A 16250-nucleotide genomic window follows, 5' to 3' on the forward strand; every position below is an offset into this window, starting at 1 on the left:
TACATGATTATCTCAATAGACGCAGAAAAGGCCTTTGAGAAAATTCAGTAGCCCTTCATGCTAAAAATTCTCAATAAATTCTGTATTGATGGAACGTATCTCAAAATAATAACAGCTATTTATGACAAACCCACAGCCAATATCATACTGAATGGACAAAAACTGGAAGCATTCCCTTTGAAAATTGGCACAAGACAAGGATGCCCTCTCTCACCACTACTATTCAACATAGTGTTGGAAGTTCTGGCTAAAGCAATCAGGGAAGAGAAAGAAATAAAGGATATTCAGTTAGGAAAAGAAGAAGTCAAATTGTCCCTGTTTGCAAATAACATGATTGTATATTTAGAAAATCGTATCATCTCAGCCAAAAATCTCCTTAAGCCGATAAGCCCCTTCAGCAAATTCTCAGGATACAAAATTAACGTACAACAATCACAAGCATTCTTATACACCAGTAACAGACAAACAGAGAGCCAAATCATGAATGAAATTCCATTCACAATTGCTTCAAAGAGAATAAATACCTAGGAATCCAACTTACAAGGGATGTAAAGGACCTCTTCTAGGAGAACTACAAACCACTGCTCAGTGAAATCAAAGAGGACACAAACAAATGGAAGAACATACCATGCTCATGGATAGGAAGAATCAATATCGTGAAAATGGCCATACTGCCCAAGGTCATTTATAGATTCAATGCCATCCCCATCAAGCTACCAATGACTTTCTTCACAGAATTGGAAAAAACTGCTTTAAAGTTCATATGGAACCAAGAAAGAGCCCGCATTGCCAAGACAATCCTAAAGCAAAAGAACAAAGCTGGAGGCATCACGCTACCTGCCTTCAAACTATAGTACAAGGCTACAGTAACCAAAACAGCATAGCACTGGTACCAAAATAGAGATATAGACCAATAGAACAGAACAGAGCCCTCAGAAATAATACCACATATCTGCAACCATCAGAACTTTGACAAACCTGACAAAAACAAGAAATGGGGAAAGGATTCCCTTTTTAATGAATGGTGCTGGGAAAATTGCTAGCCATAAGTAGAAAGCTGAAACTGGATCCTTTCCTTACTCCTTATACAAAAATTAATTCAAGATGTATTAGAGACTTAAATATTGAACCTAAAACCATAAAAACCCTAGAAGAAAACCTAGGTAATACTGATCAGGACATACACATGGACAAGGACTTCATGTCTAAAACACCAAAAGCAATGGCAACAAAAGCCAAAATTGACAAATGGGATCTAATTAAACTAAAGAGCTTCTTCACAGCAAAAGAAACTACCATCAGAGTGAACAGGCAACCTACAGAATGGGAGAACATTTTTACAATCTATTCACCTGACAAAGGGCTAATATCCAGAACCTATAAAGAACTCAATCAAAATTACAAGAAAAAAAGAAACAACCCCATCAAAAAGTGGGCAAAGGATATGAACAGACACTTCTCAAAAGAAGACATTCATACAGCCAACAGACACATGAAAAAATTCTCATCATCACTCACCATTAGAGAAATGCAAATCAAAAGGACAATGAGATACCTTCTCACACCAGTTAGAATGGTGATCATGAAAAAGTCAGGAAACAACAGGTGCTGGAGAAGATGTGGAGAAATAGGAACACTTTTACACTGTTGGTGAGACTCTAAACTAGTTCAACCATTGTGGAAAACAGTGTGGCGATTCCTCAAGGATCTAGAACTAGAATAACCATTTGATCCAGAGATCCTATTACTGCGGGTATACCCAAAATATTATAAGTCATACTGTTATAAAGACACATGCACACATATGTTTATTGCAGCACTATTCATAATAGCAAAGACTTGGAATCAACCCAAATGTCCATCAGCAACAGACTGGATTAAGAAAATGTGGCACATATACACCATGGAATACTATGCAACCATAAAAAAGGATGAGATAGTGTCTTTTGTAGGGACATGGATGCAGCTGGAAACCATCATTCTCAGCAAACTATCGCAAGAAAAGAAAACCAAATACCGTATGTTCTTACTTATAAGTGGGAATTGAACAACGGGATTTGGACACAGGAAGTGGATTATCACACACAGAGTCCTATTGTGGGGAGGGGGTGGGGGGAGGAATGGCATTAGGAGATATACCTAATGTAAATGACGAGTTAATGGGTCAGCACACCAACATGGCACATGTATACATATGTAACAAACCTGCATGTTGTGCACATGTACACTAGAACTTATAGTATAATAAAAAAAAAGGGGGGGATGAGCTCATGTCCTTTGTAGGGACATGGATGCAGCTGGAAACCATCATTCTCAGCAAACTGTCAGAAGAACAGGAAACCACACACTGCATGTTCTCATTCATAGGTGGGAATTGAACAATGAGAACACCTGGACACAGGACAGGGAACATCACACACCAGGGTCTGTTGTGGGATGGGGGAGTAAGGGGATAGCATTAGAAGATATACCTAAAGTAAATGGCGAGTTAACAGGTGCAGCACACCAACATGGCACATGTATACATATGTAACAAACCTGCACATTGTGCACATGTACCCTAGAACATAAAGTATGAAAAAAATTTTATAAAGACAAAGGAAATTAAAAAGAAAAGAAGAGAAATAATGGAAGCCCAAAACTATGGTTATTGAGACTAATGCTAATTCTTTAATTTTTGATCATATTCTCACCTAAGTGAGAGTACAGACACTTCAAAATAGAGCCTCACACGCTGGATGTTATACACTCCCGCTGAAATTTTAAGGAAGCAGATAGCTCTCAAAGCAGATCATATTAACCTGTAAATAGAAGATTCCAGTCTACATGAGTAAGCATAATAAGGAAGTCCCCTCTGCTTTAACTTTTACCAAAATAAGTGACCTGAAGTACTCTGATGTTAACCAATCAATTTATTTCTATGGCATTGTTTACTAATTCACATTTGACAAAACCCACTGTTTTGTTATTGTATTGCACAGGGAGAGTTATCACTGTATCTGTAGAGGGAGAGCTGCCCCAAATCATAAATCACAAATTAAACCCAATTACATCTATAACTAAATTAATTGAAATTTTGTCTTCTCACACATGTTCACAGAAAACAATGGCCAATGGAGTCTCTCAGGCTGCATCATTCTCACTCTGAGCCTCCTGTCTTTCTCTTTCACTTACAAGGACCTTTATGATGACACTGGGAGACACCCAGATAATCCAGAATAAACTTCCCATCTCAAGATACTCAACTGTATCACCGCTGAACAGTGTTTTTTCCAAGAAAAGTAAATGCGTGTGTTCCAAGGGTTAGGATGGGAATTTTTTTTTTTTTTTTTTGAGACAGACTTTCACTCATGTGTCCCCAGCTAGAATGCAGTGGGGTGATCTCAGCTCACTGCAACCTCCACCTCCCAGGTTCAAATGATTCTCCTGCCTCAGCCTAACAAGTTGCTGGGATTACAGGTGCTCACCACCGTGTCCAGCTAATTTTTGCATTTTTAGTAGAAACAGGGTTTCACCATATTGGCCAAGCTGGTCTCGAACTCCTGACCTCGTGATTTGCCCATCTTGACCTCCCAAAGTGCTAGGATTACAAGCGTGAGCCACCGCACCCAGCCCGGATGTGGACATTTTTAAGAGGCTATTATTCGGCCTCATAGAGGTCACTTTCATCAACATTACCCACAACAAAAATATGTTTTGCCTTCCTTCCATGTCTCACTTTTTTGTCTACACAAACCACAGTGAAACATACTAGCTCTGCTATGAAGTGGCTGGATGACCCTAGGTCCCTCATTTGATCTCCCTCAGCCTCTTTCCTCATCTGCAGTTTAAGGCTGACTCTTACTACATCAGAAAATGGCAATGGAAGAGTAAATTAACATGTGTAAGACATTAGTCACCGAGCCTGGTACCTGATGCGCCCACGGTGAACATTCCTTTCAGTCCTTTCCTTTCACCATCCCATTTTTCTTGCCCTCACTCATCTCTTCCTTCAACTCCTTTCTCTTCAATAACTTTCTCAGTCTATCCTGCCAATTAAAGAAGCCACACTACCCATTCTCTCATGACTCCGATGTTGTGTTCTTGTGACAGAGACCGTTATCCACTCAACGTAATGGTATTATGTGTATGAAGAGGTCTGTTTGCAACAAGAAATTCTTTTTATGTTCACACAAAATTTATACACGATTTGTTTTAACTTACACATACCAGTGTCAGTTCTACCCTGTTATTTCATACATGCACTTCATTATTTTATTCTTCAGTCTTTCTCCCTACACCTTAAAAATTAGGATAGTACAAAAACAAAAGTAATGGCCTGGGGCAGAATAGGGTATTCCTTTAGCAAGATGAAAGCTTTCCTTTCTCCAGGTGAATGATATCTGTAAGGCAGCCCTGAAGCCCATTTCTGGGTTTGGCTTACATCACAGCCACTCCACTCTAGGACACATTCTTAGATTCCCAGGAGATAATGATTGTCACAGAAGCCACACCCACTCTGAGCATTCCTACTGTTAGGTAAAAGAATCTTTACAGAATGTTGTGCATGAGTTACCCCTCCTAAATTCTTCTACTCCTGGAAGTTAAGCTTCCCCACTAACCAGCTTCATCTCCAGCTGGTCTGCCTGGACCCTGAGTGGAAAGTACCTCCACACTCTGGATGGCCAGGGTGGCACTTTTGCATATTCCCATAATTATAATAGCTCACACACTGATGCAGCCCTCACTATGCACCAGGCACTATCCTAAGAGCTTTTCATGTAGCTACAGTCCTAACAAAAATATCCTAAGTGCCACCACCCCATTTTTAGAGATTAAAAAAAAAAAAAAACTGTGGTAAAGAAGTGTGTGCCCATTGTCACCTAACTCCATAATTTAACCTCATCCTCCACTTCATCTGCTAAGATGACACTCTAAAATTAACAAGGTCTCCTGAATGACATCCACCTTCAAAAATGATTTTTGTCCCATTTGCTTTCAGGATTTGACAGCCAGAATTTTGTTTTCTGTCTCATCCTTCACTTATGCACCTGTTCCCTAACACTATACTCACAACTGCACAGTCCTGCATAAAAGCTAGCTTTTAGAAACCTCAATCTCTTTTGGAAAAAAGAAAGCCCATGTTCCAAGTCACACAAAAAGTCATTTTTTATTCTATTGCCAACTATTTGAATGGCCGTTCTCTGGCCATAAACAAGTGCACTAGAAACACAAAGTGTAATGAGAAAAAAGTAGGAGGAAGGTGAGTTTCTAGATAGACACACAGGGAAAAGATGCCAAATCCAGAAAAAATCACAAAATTCACCCTGTGAGTGTGGCGTTGAGCAATGACAGCCTCACCTGCCACGTTCCACGGTGTTGGCCTCTTACTTCCTTCTCAACCTGCCCTTCCTGGTCTTGCTTTCTTAGACCAATACAAACAACCTGGGAACTGGGGTCAGATCAGAGCACACAGCACTGAGTGGTAGGGTTGGGAAAGGCAGAAAAGGAAGAAGAGTGTTTGACACGTGAAGAACTCACTCCCCTAGGTACATATCACCTAGGCAGGTAATAGATTACTGAAGGGCTTTGCAGGACTCGTGGTTGTTATCCAGAATGACTGACTGAGGCAAGGGTCTTGAAAAATTGAGTTTTATTGAGCCATAGCTTGAAGGTGCACCCTGGGAAAACATGAGTTGCAAAAAACCTCGGTGCTTGCGTTCTCTCTGAAGAGGTTTCAGGAGGCTTAGTATTTATACATTTCATTAAAGGAGAAAAGGCACATAGGAAGAGATGGAGTTGGCAGAAAAATAATTGATCTAATCTTCTTTTCCTTCTGTGCCTCAGAAAATAATAAAGTTATAATCAGCATGTCTTTCTTTCACAAAGAAATATACATCTTGAAAGTTTTGAAGTCAAGAAAAAACAATTTGTTCAGGCAATCATCCAGAGATGCCTCAGATCTTTGGCTTTCCTGTTTACTCCGTTCTTTATCTTTTCTTTTTTTTTTTTTTTTAAGAGAGAGAATCTTGCTCTGTCACCTAGACCAGAGTGTACTCACTGCAGCCTTGAACTCCTGGGCTGAAGCGGTCCTCCCACGTTAGCCTTCCAAGTATCTGAGACTATAAGCATGCACCACTGAACCTGGGTAACTTGATTTATTTTGTTTTGTAAAGACGTGGTCTCTCTTTGTTGCTTAGGCTGGTCTTAAACTCCTGGGTTCAAGTGATCCTCCTGCCTTGGACTCTAAAAGTGCTGAGATGACAGGCCTGTGACAGCACACCTGCCATCCCAATTCTTCAAAAGCTTTCAGAGAAAGCATTGTAGAAGACCTTTGTGGCTGTATGTTAAATCTGATCCTACATGACTAGGAAAGCTCATTCTTAAGAAGTCACGTCCCATGGTAAAGGGGATGAAGTCAAATCAGAAAGGGCAAAGGGAAATCACAGCAAAAAGGTGACAGTATAATCCTGGAACCTTATTAAAGTCACACAATTGCTGCTTCAATTATAGCAATTTGTTTGGCACACATGGCTCTAACCCTTTCAGTTGTATGTTGGCTCAACTGTAATGTCTGGAGCAGTCTATAGACTAGGTTTTCTAGAGTTTCTGAAGCATCTTCCAATTGCAATTACAATCTGACACAATTCTCTGAATTGCACTCTGAACCCAGTGTTCATGTGTACCTTTTGTGTAGTCTACACATCAGCAGGCATAAAGGTTGTTTACATATAAGTTGCTATGATTTCTCCAGAATTTTATATAAGTCGTCTAGTTTCAACTTGCAAGGTTTAGTCTATCCATCTGACAAAAGGTTAATATCCAGAATCTACAAGAAACTTAAATGAATTTGCAAGAAAAAAAAAGAAGAACCCCATCAAAAAGTGGGCAAAGCATATGAACAGACAATTTTCAAAATAAGATATTTATGTGATCAACAAATATATGATAAAAAACTCATCATCACTGGTGATTAGAGACATGCAAATCAAAATCACAGTGAGATACCATCTCATGCTAGTTAGAATGGTGATCATTAAAAGGTGAGGAAACAACAGATGCTGGAGAGAATGTGGAGAAATACGAACGATTTTACACTGTGGGTGGGAGTGTAAATTAGTTCAGCCATTGTGGAAGACAGTGTGGTGATTCCTCAAGGATCTAGATCAAGAAATACCATTTGACCTAGTAATCCCATTACTGGGTATATACCCAAAGGGTTATAGATCATTCTATTATAAAGACACATACACACATATGTATATTGCGGCACTATTCACAATAGCAAAGACTTGGAACCAACCCAAATGCCTATCAATGATAGATGAATAAAGAAAATGTGGTACATATACACCATGGAATTCGATGCAGCCATAATAAAGGATGAGTTCATGTCCTTTGCAGGGACATGGATGAAGCTGGAAACCATCATTCTCCTCAAACTAACACAGGAACAGAAAACCAAACACCACATTTTCTCACTCATAAGTGGTAGTTGAACAATGAGAACACGTGGACACAGGGAGGGGAACATCAAACACTGGGGCCTGTTGAGGGGTGGGGGGCTAGGGGAGGGATAGCATTAGGAGAAATACCTAGTGTAGATGATGGGCTAATGGGTGCAGCAAAACACCATGGCACGTGTATACCTATGTAACAAACCTGCAGGTTCTGCACATGTGTCCCAGAACTTAAAAGTGCAATTTTAAAAAATGATACAAATTTTAAAAGCACAGTTTTAAGGTATAATATACCAAAATGGAAGAAAAATGGAAGAAAATTCTGAAACCATTAGTTTTGAAACTTGTAGCCAGGAAAAAATTTAGGATTCAGTTCAAATTGTAGGTAAATAACAAAATTCAAAAAAAAAAATGAGCACGTCTAAAATTCCATAATTGTTGTTCTGTTGTTTTCTTCTGAAAAATAAGATTATTTTTCCCCTCCTGTTTCCCATTTTTATGAAACAGAAATCATATGGGACCAATGTATTTCCAAAATAAGTTTTAGTCTTATACCTGCATTGTTTACATAAAGTGCAGCAAGAATGTAGATTCAAGGCTTCTATTAGTACATATATGTTATATATATATATATTTTTTTTACGTATATGTTATATATATTTATATATAAATATAAGAATATATACATATATTCTATCACGTAGAATGGCATTAAAGTATATTAGCAAATCTGTACAAGTTTTCAGCAGCCTCAATTCTTGTTTCTTCAGAAGAAAGGATTCAACTAAGGGTCTAAAGCAAAAGAAGAGACTGAGGCAAGTTTTACAGCAAGAGTGAAAGTTTATTTAAAAGCTTTAGAGCAGAAATTAAAGAAAGTAAAGTACACTTAAAACAGGGTCAAACAGGCGATGAGATTTCACACATGTGGTTTGACCTTGGACTTAGGCTTTTGTATGTTGGAATAATTCTGGAGTCTGCATCTCTTCTCCCCTGATTTTTCCCTTAAAGTGGGCTGTCTGCATGTGTAGTGGCCAACCAGCACTTAAGAAGGGAGCCTGTGTAGTGTGTTTCTTGGAGTACAGTTGGAAAACAGAGACCAAAATAAAAGCTATGTATGTCAATAAAATTGGTCTCCTTATAAAATCCTGTTATAAATTTCTATCATTTTTGTGTTACCTTGGCATCTATTTTTAATCTTCTTTGAACACACCGAAATTCCTTCTCTCTCACTCTCTCTCTGCTTTGAGATGTAAATTTACTACCTATTTTCTCTAAAATTCAGCAAGGGCTTCCTAAGATAAATGTTAACTTTTTCTATTTACAAAAGCACTATTTAAATACAACTTTTGTTTTTTAATAGTGAGTTTTATGGGATCCATGCATAAAGTTTTAAAATCAAAAATCTAAAGTGCTTCTGTCTCCCTCTATCTTTATGTGCACATGTATATGTTCTATGTGGTATCACAGATATGTATATGTCTGTACCTATAGATATATATATTGTTTATACATGGTATCAAATTAATATAAAAATAAATGAGTACTCATCAATTAAGTAAATAATCCCAAAAGCTTTTCAACACATGTGATATTAGTAACCTTCAATAATGGAAGAACACCTCAAATGAGAATGCATACCTATCTGCAGCCTCCTTAAAAGAAATTATCAGCCAAGAATTTTATATCCAGCAAAACTAAACTTCATAAGTAAAGGAAAGATAACAGTCTTTTCTAGACAAATAAATGCTGAGAGAATTTGCCAGTACTAAGCCAGCACTACAGTAACTGCTAAAAGGAGCTCCAAATTTTGAAAAAAATCCTGGAAACACATCAACACAGAACCCCTTTAAGCATGAATCTCACAGGAACTATACAACACAAATACAATAAATAAATGAATAAAACCAAGGTATCCAGGTAACAAATAGCAGGATGAATGGAACAGTACCTGACATCTCAATACTAACATTGAATGTAAGTGGTGTAAATGCTCCACTTAAAAGATACAGAATTGCAGAATTGATAATAATGCACCAAGCAAGTATCTGCTGCCCTCAAGGGACTCCCCTAACCATAAAGGGTCATATAAACTCAAGGTAAAAGGGTAGAAAAAGATACACCGTGCAAATGGTCATGAAAGTGAGCAGGAGTAACTATTCTTATATCAGAAAAAACTAACTTTAAAGCAACAACAGTTAAAAAAGACAAAGAAGGACATTAAATAATAATAAAAGGACTTGTCCAACAGAAAAATATCACGGTCCTAAATATATATGCACCTAACACTGGAGCTCCCAAATTTATATAACTACTACAACTAGACCTAAGAAATGAGATAGACAGTAACACAATAATAGTGAGGGACTTCAGTACTCCACTGACAGCACTAGACAGGTCATCAAGACAGAAAGTCAAAAAAGAAACAGTGGATTTAAACTATGCCCTAGAGCAAAGAGACTTAAGAAATATTTACAGAATATTCTACCCAACAACCCAGAATGTGCATTCTATTGATCAGAACATGGATCTTTCTTCAAGATAGGCCATATGATAGGCCACAACACAAGTCTCAATAAATTTAAGAAAATTGAAATTATATGAAGTACTCTCTCAGACAACAGTAGAATTAAACTGGAAATCAACTCCAAAAGGAACCTTCAAAACCATGCAAACACATGGAAATTAAATAACTTCCTCCTGAATGATCACTGGATCAAATATGAAATCAAGATGGAAATTTAAAAACTCTTTGAACTGAACAATACTGACGCATCCTATCAAAACATCTGGAATTCTGCAAAGAGTATGCGAAAAGTTCATAGCTTTAAATGCCTACATCAAAAAGATGAAAGAGTACAAATAGACAATCTAAGGTTACATTTCTAGAATATCAAGAAACAAGAACACACCAAACCCAAACCCAGCAGAAGAAAGAAAATAACCAAGATCAGAGCAGAACTAAATGAAGTTGAAACAAAATAATACAAAATATAAATAAAATGTAAAGTTGGCTTTTTGGAAAAACAAATATAATTGGTGACCATTGGCAAGATTAACCAAGAAACGAAGAGAGAAAAGCCAAATAAGCTGAATTAGAAATGAAATGGGAGCTATTACCATCAACGCCACAGAAATACAAAAGATCATTCAAAGGTACTACGAACACATTTATGTGCATAAACTAGAAAACCTAGAGGGGATGAATAAATTCCTGGAAATATAAAACCCTCCTAGATTAAATCAGAAAGAATTCAAAACCCTGAACAGAACAACAAAAAGCAGCAAGATGGAAAAGATAAATTAAAAATTAACAACAAAGCAAATTCCAGAACCAGACAGATTCACAGCTGAATTCTACCGGACATTCAAATAAGAGTTGGTAGCAATTCATTTGACACTATTCCACATGCTAGGGAAAGATGGAATTCTCCCTAAATCATTCTATGAAGCCAGTATCACCCTAATACCAAAACCAGAAAAAGACATAACAAACATAACTGTAGACCAAAATCCCTGATGCACACAGATGCAGAAATTCTTAACAAAATACTAGCTAACTGAATCCAACAGCACATCAAAAACATAATCCACCATGATCAAGTAGGTTTCATATTAGGGATGCAGGAATGGTTCTACATACACAAGTCAATAAATGTGTTACACCACATGAACAGAATTTAAAAATCACACGATCCTCTCAATAGACACTGAAAAGGTACCCGACAACATCCAGCGTCGTTTTATGATTAAAACTCTCAGCAAAATTGGCACACAAACCCACAGCCAACATAATACTGAATGAGAAAAAGTTGAAAGCATTCACTCTCAGCAGGGGAACAAGACAAGGATGGCTGCTCACTCTCACAACTTTTATGCAACAGAGTATTGAAAGTCCTAGCCAAATCAATCAAACAAGGGAAATAAATAAAGGGCATCCAAATTGATAAAGAGGAAGTAAAACTGTCGCTATTTGCTGATGATATAATCATATACCTAGAAGACCCTAAAGACTCCTCCAGAAAGCTGCTAGAACACGTAAATGAATTCAGCAAAGTTTTTCAGTATACAAAATTAATGTGCACAAATCAGTAGCTCTACTATACACCAACAGTGACCAAGCCGAGAATCAAATCAAGAACAGAACCCCTGTTACGACAGCAGTTATATATCGTGGGTTAAAAATATTTTTATTTTCTTCAACTAACAGGTGTTTCTAGAGGTGGAATTGGATGTTCTGCAGTTACAGAACTTTAGCCAATTTAAAGGCCTGCTTCACCATAATGTAGAGCTCCTGTTAGATCTGGATTTGACCAAGTGAAAGGGTTTTGGACATTACACAGGGTGAAGAGTTGGTCAAATCCAAAGGAAGAATGATAAAAACCAAAACCACAAATAGCGATTTCACTATTTACATACTATTGAACACTCTAAGCATAAGCAGAGGTTAGAATGAAGTAGTAACAAGCTTTATCCTGCAGCTACCAAATTCTAAAACAAAAGCCCAAACCAGCTCCTTAGTTGAGCAGGGACCAAGCTGAAGTCTGCTCTCCATTGTCACAGGAGCAGGAAACTCATGTTCCTTTTAGGAAGTGAGCAAGACTCCATGAGAAGAGGAGTTCCATGAAAAAAACAAAACTCGGATCTCAAACCAAAGAAAAAAATCTGAGAAAGCAGGGACCTCAAGAGCAAGTAGGATCCAGTTCTCAGAAAGTCACATGATTGGTCAGAACCGAAGCTCTATAATTGGTACTGAACATGAAAAAAAAAGAACCACTGCAGGTCAAAGATTCTAAACTCCATTAAGAGGACCCCTTCATGGTTGGCAAAATGTTAACCAAATTGAGTGCCTGATTCAAGTTTCTGAATCAATTAAGGTTTATTGGACCAGAGCTTGAGGGCAAACTCTGGAAAAATACAAGTTGTAGAAACCTCTGTTGCTTGTTATGTCTTTGAGGAGGTTTTCAGGAGGTCTGACATTTATACACTATCTTAAAGGAGGGAAGACAGGTATGAAGAGACAAGTAGGGGGAAGAATATTGGATCTCATCTTGTCCTTATTCTATATAGAGAAAAAAAACATTATCAGTGTAAAGTCTAACAGACTTTAGTTTTAGGAGCTAGACTTAGATTGCGCACTTAAAGTTACAATTGATGAGATCTTGTTTTATGAGAGAAAATATAGCTTAAGATGAAGATGAAAATGAAGAGGAAAAACCTTGCTATACACTGGGGACCTTTATGTTTGCACCTCATATAATGCTCACAATGACCCTTTAATCAGTTACTATTATCCCTCTATCCCAAAACATCGATAAACTTGTCCCTTATCTCAGAGCCCATTAAAGGTGGAACCAGGACTCAGACTCACATTTCTAAATCTAAAACTCATGCTTCCAGCAAAAGAAACTGTCAACCGAGGGAACAGACAACCTAAGAAATGAGAGAAAATATTTAGAAACTACACATTGGACAAAGGTCTGATATCCAACATCTATACAAAACTTAAATAAATTTACAAGAAAATAAACCATTAAAAAGTGGGCAAAGGATATGGAGAGACACGTTTCAAAAGAAGTTATGCATGTGGCCTACAGCACATGAAAAAGCCCAATATGACTTATCATTAGAGAAATATAAATCGCAACCACAACAAGACACCATCTCACACCAGTCAGAATGGCTATTATCAAAAAATAAAAAGATAACATGCTGGCAAAGTTGCAGAGAAAAGGGAATGTTTATACACTGTTGGTGGCAGTATCAATTAGTTCAACCATTGTGGAAAGCAGTGTGACAATTCCTCAAAGAGCTAAAAACAGAACTACCATTTGACCCAGCAATCTCATTACAGGTTATATACCCAGGGGAATATAAATCACTCTACCATAAAGACACATGCACACAAATTTTCATTGCAGCACTATTTGCTACAGAAAAGACATGGAATCAACCTAAATGCCAGTCAATGGAACCTGGATTTTTAAAAACGTGATACATATACACCATGGAATACTATGCATCCATGAAAAAAAGAATGAGATCTTGTCTATTGCAGGAACATAAATGGAACTAGAGAATAATATACTTAGCAACTAATGCAGGAACCAGAAAATGAAATATTGCATGTATAAGTGGGCACTAAATAGAGAGAATACATGGACGCAACGGGAGCAGCACACACCAGGACCTACTTGAGGGTGGAGGGTTGGAGGCAAAGGAAGAGAAGAAAAAGTATTTATTGAGTATTAGACTTACTACCTAATTGATGATATAATCTGTACATCAAACCCCCGTGACATGGGTTTACCTACATATCAGACCGACACATGTACCCCTGAAACTAAAACAAACATTTTTTAAAAAACCACGATGAAATTCAAACATCAACAATTTTATCTCTAATCCTTCTCCAATCAAAATTTTAAGATTTGTTTTAAAAAGAAAATTTTTATTGAGCAGAAAAAATTAGCTTCTTTTTTCTAAATAATAATAAAACTCTTATTTCACTCTACACAATTATACCTACCAGAATTCAAAGAAAGGAAAGTTGGCTGCCTCTAACAGAAATAACCATACAGATATCAATGAAGAGACAGGGTCTGAAATGGGCCTTAGGACAAAAAGCAATTAAGGAGATTGAGTGTCTGAGTTGGATTGGCAGACCCTGAAACAGGGACAGATGAACAAATATACTCAGACACAGATATCCACCTAAAGAATGGGCTGGGCTGCAGAGCCACTCACCCATACCAAGAAAGTTCTGGAAAAGAGGTAGCAGCAGTGGCCCCAATCAGCCAGCTAATTTCGCATTTATTTAGTACAGATTAAATTACAAACATCTTGAGTAAACATCACTAGAGGGTGATTGACATTACCGACCTCCTGCAGATAATCAAAAGTTGTTCTTAAGACCACCTGAGTAAACTCCTCTACAATCCTATGTATCTACACCTTTAAAGAGAATTCAGCTGCCTTCAGCTAAATCTCTTACTGAAGCTATGCAACTTCCCTGGCCTTCCAAGAAGGTTTGTGACTGTTTCCTGTAACTATTTTTATAATTTTTCCTGTAAACTCATCTCCACCACCCTGACTGAACTCCCACATCTCCACCTTTTCTGTTTCTTGTATCTGTCTCAAACAACAACAACAACAACAAAAATATTTCTTCGCACTTGTTCCCAAAGCTCTATGTCTAGCTTACCTTCTTTCAGGAACCATGGGTTAAGTGATACAATTTGCATTAGGTCCCTTCGTTGATCCTGCAAAACCAAGGCTCCAGTGGCTTTAAGCAGCTGTTTGAATACTTTTAGATACTGCTCCTGTTGTGCTGATAACTGTTGTCCCGTGATAAAAGCCTACCCTGAACAATTCCCTCAAAATTGGAGATCCCAAGCGGGCATTTATGACCTACTGACTTACTGACTTATCGACTTACTGGCTTACCAACCTCACAGTCTTCTCCTTAGTTTTCAGAGGTTCTGTCACAATTATTTGTAGGTGTACCTCAGACCTGGGCACCAATATTCCAGGTCCTCAAATGGGGCATCAACTGTCTGGGTCCAACTGGCAGACCCTGATGCAGCAATGGATGAACAAATACACTCAGACACACATATCCAGTGAAAGAGCAGGCTACATGCTGGAATCACTCAGGGATACCTAGAAGGGTCCCAAAAAGAGTTAACAGCACAGGCACTTATCAGCCAGTGAAGTTTGCACTTATTTAGTACAGATTAAATGACAAAGGTCTTGAGTAAACACCACTTGAAGGTAATTAACATTGCAGACCTCCCCAAGAGTAGTCCCCCCAGCATAAGATTAAATGTTGGCTTTAGGACCACCTGAGTAAACAAGCTCTTTACATAAATTCCTCTACATTCCTGTGTGTCTATGCCCTAAGCTTTTAAGATAATTGAGCTGCCTTCAGCCACGCCTTTTACTGAAGCTATGCAAACCCTCAGACTTCCAAGAAGGTTTGTGACTATTTCCTATAACAATCTTTATAATTTTTCTTCTAAAATATTGCCCACCACCTTGGCTGAAGTCCCACTGTTGAGAAGACAGGGAAGGGCATCAGACAAGCAAGAAAAAACTAGAACAAGTTTGGCCATAAGAAACTAAAATATTGGTCATGTCTCTCAACACAGATCAAAAAAAAAAAAAAAAAAAGGAGATTAGGGCCATGCTATGAGGACACTGAATGGCAGCTTATGTAAAGGGAACTTCATCCTACAGATAAGAGAAGTCACTGGAGAGTTTTGATAAGATCACAAACATGACAAACAGCATTTCCAGGAAGATTGCTCTGACCAACATTAGGCAAGATAAGTTGGGTAATGATTTTCAACTTTGGTAACTTAATAGAAATATGTAAAAGATCTATATTTCTTTTCTTTTCATGTTTAATTTTGAAATAATTTCAGACTTTCTAAAATCTTCCAAAAATAGGCAAAGTCCTCATATGCTTTTCATTCAGCTTCCCCAAATATTAACATTATAGATATGCACCTAATAATCAAAATCAATAAATGACTATTTACACTGTAAAATGAATGCCTGTACAGACCTTATCCAAATCCCCTCTATGTTCTGACTAATGTCCTTTTTCTGGAACAGGAGCCAATCTAGTACCACATATTGCTCTTCATGGTACTGTTCTCTCCGTCTCCTTTAATCTGGGGAAGTTAGGATATACCTTTAAGTGCTTCACAATTTTGAAGAGTATTGGCTACTTATTTTGTAGCATGACCCTCAGTTTGGACTTTTCTAATATTTTCTCACAATTAATCTCAGGTTATACAGTTTGTACAA

At 37.7% G+C, this 16250-nt stretch overlaps 1 long non-coding RNA gene across 1 annotated transcript in view; it reads right to left on the bottom strand.

Moving 5' to 3' along the window:
- Window positions 1-16250, bottom strand: part of LOC103247067 (uncharacterized) — an 81052-nt gene that overhangs the window by 59702 nt on the left and 5100 nt on the right. The gene's annotated exons all lie outside the window — the stretch shown is intronic.

The sequence above is a fragment of the Chlorocebus sabaeus genome, chromosome 6 (genome assembly GCF_047675955.1).
Source record: "Chlorocebus sabaeus isolate Y175 chromosome 6, mChlSab1.0.hap1, whole genome shotgun sequence".
Lineage (NCBI taxonomy): Eukaryota > Metazoa > Chordata > Mammalia > Primates > Cercopithecidae > Chlorocebus > Chlorocebus sabaeus.